Here is an 8,262-nt window from a genome sequence, read left to right as displayed (position 1 = left end):
GTGGGTGCGCCACACGTAGGCGATCCAGGAGGCGATGCAGGCGACGAGGGATTGCACGCCGAAGGCGTGGCCGCATCCGTACCAGGGGAACCCGGAGACGACGCGGCAGCATCCGCGCCGTGAGGACCCGACGGCGACGTGGCAGCATCCGAGTGGGGCGCGGTACCCGGGGCATGCACATGCACGTCCATAGCCGGAGGAGGGACGTCGATCACCGCGGTATTCTGCACAGAAATATCAACAGCTGGAGAGGACAGGTTAGTGGACAGGTAAGATAGGTCATATTGACGCACATGATCACTCGTAGCCGGTTCAGTGACAGGAAAATTAATAGCTTCACGAAGAGTGGGAATATCAACAGTAACCCCAGGAGTGGCATACGCGGGAGATGTAGATACGACCCGTGGATTTATCAAGACACTTGTAGCCCTTGTGCATAGGGCTATAGCCCAAGAAAACACACATCTTGGATCTAAACTCAAGCTTGTGAGCATTATACTTGCGAAGACTCGGCCAACACGCGCAGCCAAAGATACGGAGAAACTCGTAATTGGGCTGAATTTTGAGAAGGTGGAAAAGTGGTGTCTCTTTGTTAAGAACAGGTGTAGGCATGCGATTAATCAAGTAGCAAGCCGTCAGGAAAGCCTCATCCCAGAAACGTAAAGGGAGAGAGGAGTGGGCGAGCAAGGCAAGACCTGTCTCGACCAAGTGACGGTGTTTGCGTTCAGCGACACCGTTTTGCTGGGAGGTATGAGGGCAGGAGACACGGTGTGAGACACCCGTGCGCTGAAAATACTGATGGAGTTTATGATATTCGCCGCCCCAATCGGATTGGACCGCTTTAATTTTGGTGTTCAAAAGGAGCTCAACATGAGCCTGAAAAGCATAAAACACCCGTTCAACATCAGATTTATGTTTAAGGAGATAGATCCAGCAAAAACGAGAATAGTCATCGATAAAGCTAACATAATACTTAAAACCACCAGAAGAAGCAATAGCAGGACCCCAAACATCAGAGTGTATAAGCTCAAGAGGCATGGTGGTAACACGACGAGACAAAGTATATGATAGTTGATGACTTTTGGCACACTCGACAAGCATCACAAACCAAACGAGGACTAGTGGAAGTACATGATAAATCATGGTTCTTAACAATAGTGTGAACAACATTATTTGTGGGATGACCTAGACGCTGATGCCACTGAGACGATGAAGCCTTGGCACCGGAAAGAGCACGACGAGTGGACGGCGAAGTCGCACGGCTAAACGGAACGGGGTAGAGTCCTCCATGACTTCTACCGTGAAGCAGAATTCTCCGGGAGACCTTGTCCTTAACACAGAAAAAATATCGGTGAAATTCAACAAAGACATCATTGTCACAGACAAGGCGATAAACAGAGAGAAGATTCTGACTAATATGCGGGACATGAAGGATATTATTCAGTTTTAGTTGTGAACCGGCTAAAGAAGAGTGACCAATGTGGGCAATAGACAAACCTGCACCGTTGGCCACCTGAACCTGATCCGTCCCACCATAGCGTTCCTGCATGTGGAGACTCTGAAGGTCATTTGTCAGATGATCCGTCGCCCCAGTGTCCATCATCCAGGGCGGAGAGCTGGTCGATGCCGAGTTGCCGGCACGCTGCTGGTTGTTGCCGGTGCGCTGCTGGTTGTTGCCGCGCACGAAGTCGGGGTTGAAGCGGTTCCGACAATCATCGGCGATGTGCCCCCAATAGCCGCAGATTTGACACTGCGGGCGCTGACGCCGGCGTCCTCCGTTCTGGCCGGGGTTGCCACCGCCGCCGTTACCACCGTAATTGCCGCCAGTTGGGCGACCGTTGCCGTTGCCGCCCGCTGGCGGTCCGTAGGGCTGGGCGTGGCCACCCGCCGGCGACCCATAGCCGCCTCCACTGTTACCGCCGTAAGTCTGGCGGCCGCTGTTGCCTCCGCCGTAACCAGGCTGAGGGCCTCCGCCAGAGAAGGCGGGCAAGGGCGCGCGGGGCTGCTAGGGAGCACCACCACGAGCAGCAGCATTGGCAGACGAGGCCCACTCCTCAGTCTCAGCCAGCTGCCGACGATGCTGCAGGCCCTCGTAGTTCAGGACCATGGAATAGAACTCGGCGGCGGTCACCACCCTGGTGATCATGTTCAGGGACGCCGCGATCGGATTGAAAGCGGAGCCGAGGCCGGTAAGCATGTAATCGATGATTTCATCGTCACGAAGAGGAGACCCAGCGGTGGCCATGGCGTCAGCCAGAGCCTGCACCTTGTGCATATACTCGCTTGCGGTCGCATCGCCCTTCCGCAGCCCCTGAATTTGGCGACGGAGATGCCTGACTCCTGCGCGGCTCTGCGCGGAAAACATGGCTTGGATTGCCGTCCAAGCTGCGGCCGCCGTCTTGCAGCCGAGGAGCTGGCTCGCGATCTCCTCAGTCATGGAGGAGAGGAGCACGCCCAGGACCTTCTGGTCCTGAGTCCACCACGTACCATACGCGGGGTTGTCAACCTGCCGAGCGGCGTCGCCGGTGCCCTCGGTGATGGTCTTGGCTGGCGCCGCCACCGTGCCGTCGAGGTAACCATGAAGCGAAGCCCTGGAGAGATTGGTGAGCGTAAGAGCACGCCACAGAGCGAAGTTGTTGCGATCAAGACGAATCCCGATGGTGGGAACCGTGGGAGCAGCCGTCGGCGCGGGCGGAGAGACGACCGGTCCGATGACGGAAAGCTGCATCGCTGCGCTAGAGGAACCCATCGGAGAGGGCGGCGGCGATGAGATCGGATCGGGGAAAGGGAGACCCGTGCGGCGGCTGTAGGCTCTGATACCAAGTTAAAACACACGTTTAGGGGTTCGTGGATAGAGCAACGTGCTCCCCACCTCTTCTATTTATATACTTGGCAGGTTACAATACAAGGCACATACGATACAAATACACACGTATGTGAACCGATCTCTTAACAATGATATGTTGGTGGAGGTGGAGGCGGGGGTGAGGGATGAAGTGGCATTACAGAGACCCTTGCCCGGGATGGTTTCGGTGCCGGAGGCGCTCTCGCCGAACACCTCCCGAATACACCAATCGGCGAAAAACATTTGAGTTGGAAAAGGCGGCTAGAATAGCCAAGACGGCGAAGATCTTGAACAACTTCATCTTGGCTAGAGAAAGGCCGCTCTCTATGATGATCCGGTAAGCTCAATTGTAGCCGGCTCTATAGACAGACTTGACTTGTAATATGTTTGGAAATGTCAAACTTGGGGTGGTTGACTTAACTTCCACTGCCTAGAGAAAGCACACATGGCTTGTCTGGCATCCGAGTCTCCACTCTTCAAGCTGAGACGAAGAAACAAGGTCGAGAAAATTACGTACTTACTTTGCATTTGCACGATGAAGAAGAGTTAACCCCATTGGGGTTACAGTGGGAGCTCTGAGTTGCTGGCTACAAATTTCAGGCACCACTAAACTAATCCTGGAAGGCTAATACTAGTACGAGTACTAGGATACAACGAAGGGAACACCTACAGATACAGAGCTACTAGCATGTTGGCGCCGGTGGCGGCGGCGGCAATGATGGCGGCGGCGGAGGAGTCGCTGGTCGCACCTTCCAGTACCGACGCGGCCGTGCTGACTGTGGCGGCGGCGGAGCTCCGCGTGGCGCCCTCAAACCAAGAAGCCCCAGCTGTGGTGGAGCTTCATCGCGCTGACCGGAGCATGCCGGCACCGGCAACTCTTGGCATGCGCGACCTTGAACTTGCTCGGGGCTTGACGAGACAACCGCAGCTAGTAGTAGCACAAGGAGAGCTTGAGCCATCAAGCAGCACAGGAAGGCGAATCTTGCCATGTCGGCGAATGGCGACGACGATGCACGGACGGCAGATCTAGTAGTTCACTTCACGGAGGCATTAAATTGTTGGCGAGGCGATGAGCTGTGTTCACTGTTCTGGCTACCGTACGTGCCATTGCACCAATGGTCAATGTTCACGAGGCGTCCGTGACTGCCTATGCATAGCGAATTTAGCAGGGACTAGATGACCCGGTGCGCCCTGCTAATGTCTATTTAGTTATCCAAAAGTTCAGTAGGTCATTGAAGCCCATAAACCTATATAGGCAATCTTTTTTAAAAGAATATAAGTTTTACTCAGCTAATATCTGTTTAGTTGTCCAAGAATTCATTATATCTTTGAGAAAATAGAACATACATACTGAATTAAAAAAGCGAACATACATGCCATAAATCACCGGTTGTGCGCCGACGCAAATGGCAAAAGCAAGGCATTACTCAAGGCATGTGATTACATTAGGGCTATTGAGGTATTTGGACTTAGTGAAAATAACTGCTTGTGTTAATTACGCAATATTGTCCCACGCTTCTTTGTAAGATAATGTGTGGTAAGTAAATGAAATATGAAACACCAAATGGAGTGAGAAAAATAATTAGTACTGATACTTGGAGGAACTAAGCTAGTTCATCAACGAAATGAAACATTAAGAATGGATAGTAGGATGGCTCAGATTCAGTTCGTTTGTTAGTGAGATTGTCTATGGAGTAATAATGCACATGATGAACGGAAATCCTAATCCTTGCAAAAAGCATAGCAGAGATATTATTTTGATTCATTTGGAGCTGCTGCATATAAACTCCAATTTCTACAAAAGGCACAAAATAATAATGGAATTGAATCAACAAATAATAGCTGCTTGTGTGCCTATAATGTATCAGATAGCCAGCAACTTTGGCCTCGTACAACTTAACTATTTTTCTCTACACCAGAACAACAGTCTCCAAAGATCTCAGGCTGCCGACGTTTAACCAGAGTTATCATTAATTGTGGAAAGCGTTTAGGATAGGAACAGAAAATTATCACGTATATAAAGTAGTGTTTGGCTTTTGTTATGTACAATCTTACAGTGTTAATTGATAGCATGATCATGCAAATCATCCGTAATCACTACCTCAACATTTACAGTACTTGTAAAAATATGTTTACTAATCGAATACATTGAGGAGGCATATGAACCCAGTTGATCTTCCAAAATCTGGAACTATCAAGTGTGATATTAAATATCATTGGATAGATACTTATCTGGACCTGCAAAAATATAACCATAGTAAACAAAAGGATATCAGATTCATTCAAGGACACAATTATTCAACATTACAACAAAGAAATACTAAATATATGGAATGTATGAATTTGCCAATCAGAGTAACAAAGATAGAAGTACTGGTGAATTAGAAACCGAGAACGATGAATATGAAACAATAATAAATATTAAAGATATATCTGGCATACTGCATTTGTCTATAGTAAAGTTACCTAGCAAAGGAACACAATTTAACTGACTGCCAGCTTCTGGTAACCTAGGCTGATGGGGCACCGACTACAAACAAACCTTTTGGGTTAGACCAAGTGTATATGTGGTGTAAAGGTAGAAAATTTGCCCGTGCACTCCAATTATCACATCAATGTTCTGCACAAAGTGCAAGCAAGTTCATCTTTTACATATAACTGAGAGCATACCTCTTGAGTAAGAATTGGGCCATTATTTGAGGGCATAAAGCGATACCTCTTTTGATGTACAAACCTAGAATTATAACATATACGCATGAAGCCATAAGGAAAGTAGCCATTGGCGTGCACTGTCAAAATGATTTACATAAAGGAATTTGGCATGATAAAATATAGATTGCCTACTGCGTCCACTTAGACTATAAAAAAGAGAGATTCTACAGAGAAAACGAAGAGGTGTCTACAGAACAGTTCAAATGGATGTCTACTATACACATTTTCTACTGCAAGAATAGCAAGTGATTTCAGATAGCTTCATTTCCCACCTCTTAAAGCCAATTCAATGGACATAGAGTGTAAGAGGTAAGATGAGACTGGAGATACAACTAATTTTTTACCTGGCAAAACAACTGATTCAGCATAGTAATTTCAGACCTGATTTCTCAATCTTTTAATACCATATCTGAAAAAGGCAGCTTTGTTGCTAATTGTACAACCCTGGCAGAAATAATGATAGTTTAGCATATTTAAATTGAAGGAATAACAGTACAAACTCAGTTCCTAATTCAAATTAGGAATCAAAATATTCAGACATAAACGATTTTTTTTTGTTATTTATGCGCTGGTTGCTGAAAATAAACCAGTAGAGATTCAACATTTCAGAAAAACGCAACTATCATCAAACACTACATAAGGGAAATCTAAACCTCTCGAAGAGGAAATATTAATATGAAAATATTTACTTAAGCACACCCCTCCATTTAACTTTACTTGTGCAACATGCAAATGTTCAGGTCACTAAATAATAGGCCATTGCATAGGACGTAGCAGTATCCTTTTGAATAGATTATGGATGCTTATCTGAGTGGATGTCAACAAATTAAAATGCTACAGATTTCCACCATTAACTTTGATTATTAATTTATTATTTGTTAACAATATAGACAAGTGATATCTCATCGTCCGAACATATTTTTATACAAAGGTTTGCTTCAGATGAACATTATCCACTCTTATTTGTGAAATTTAACATGGTAAGAAACCAAGTCATAATTAGAACACTATACTAAATGAACCTTCAGTCATGATGCTTAATATGTAAGACTGCGGTCTACATCTATTGGAATTATATCAAACATGTTTAATCATTTTAATTAATAACCTCCATGTGGAACTCCACCATTTCTTTTCAAATCTTCATGGGTGCTGATTGAGGTTGCTATTTAGAGTTTTAGAGCTCTAAAAAAGCAGTTAAGAAATCACTGAGAATTACAAATATTTCTTGGTGTAGTTCCGCGGATGTGCTAACACATTTTCCCAACATGTAATCAAAGATGTTTGCATATAATATTTAAGAACAGATTTGGGCTAGCAAAAGGCACTTCATCAGCGAAACATGCCAAAGATATTTGAAGAATTGCAGCTTGGGGTACTCGAGCTTAAATTAGCTGAGCATGAGTTGCAGCGGTGCTCCAGCCTTGTTTTCAATGTATGATCATACCATATATTCCATTTCCGAAGCTGGCATTCCAATATGCTGTATCAACTCATCATTGCACCCTATGCAACAGAACGAAAAAATATTGGTTTATTATGAATGGAATAGAGCACATGATATTTGTTTCTCCTGCTTTGTGTCCACCATGCACCAAAATACACATGAAAGATTAAATGAGACTAAAGGGGAACAAAGTAGAGTATGTGGAACTTCAGTGATGTGAATAAGCCAAGAGAGGCATTATGGCTGGGTTCACCCATGGAAATGAGGTCGCGCTCACTAAGGAAGGAGTGCCATGGACAGCACCAAGACTAAGGTCATCCCCTTCGACTGACACGGCATACGTCTAAGCCAACCACCATGCAGGGATAAAGTGTTGCTTGGACAATTTCATAGGGCAAGGAGGGGATCATTCACCTTTTCAGTGTGGACTTGTCTATCTTCTATGAGGATCGGGCAAGAGAACTGTAGAAAAATCAACCTTTTCCCCCTTCGAGTTCCCCATGCTTCTCATTTCCTCCTAAGGTGCCGCAGACGGCATCTCGCCAGGTCGGTTCTTGATCCGCGGCCGTGTACGTCTCGGTCCCTTCTTTGATGACTCCATGGATGACTCCTTATTTAAAATCTAAAAGGTAACATAATAAATTTTCACAGTGAAAGATAACTCTAGTACCACTACAAGAAAAGTTGCCATGGCCGACGAAGTTGAAGTCGCGCCGTGGTTGCTGGTGTACCATGGCCGACGATTTTTGGTCCCTCCGTGGTGCATGTCAAAACTTTTTTTTTCTCGTTTTTGAGGCCACCTAGCCCGACGAAAGCGGCCAAAACGTCGCGTGGCGGCCCGGGACGTGGTGCATCTCGAAATCTCGGGTTCGCCGGCCGAGTCAACGCAAATCCGCACCGCCGAGGGATGTAGGGCCCAGATGGCAGCCTCTCTGGCATTGTTTTTTTCTCGATCGCGCCATCTCGTTCAACGTTCTCCGATCGAGCCGTTTACGATGCGGGATCATGGGTCCCGCATGTCATCCTCTATGAACCAAAATTCTTTCTATTCTTGGATTTTTTTGACCCCCGATTTCCGGCTACTTCCTTTTTCTTTTGATCCCTTGCCGCATTGGAAACGTTGAGACCGCCGTCGCTAAATGGGACCCGCATGTCATCCTCTATGTGCAATCAACTTTCTTTTCTTGGAGTTTTTTTTGGCACCTCAAATTTGGTCACTTGCCTTTTTCTTTCGATCCCTGCCGCCTCTCAAACGGAG

Source organism: Lolium rigidum, chromosome 4 (assembly GCF_022539505.1).
Source record: "Lolium rigidum isolate FL_2022 chromosome 4, APGP_CSIRO_Lrig_0.1, whole genome shotgun sequence".
Classification (NCBI taxonomy): Eukaryota; Viridiplantae; Streptophyta; class Magnoliopsida; order Poales; family Poaceae; genus Lolium; species Lolium rigidum.
Note: the sequence above shows the minus strand (reverse complement) of the source record.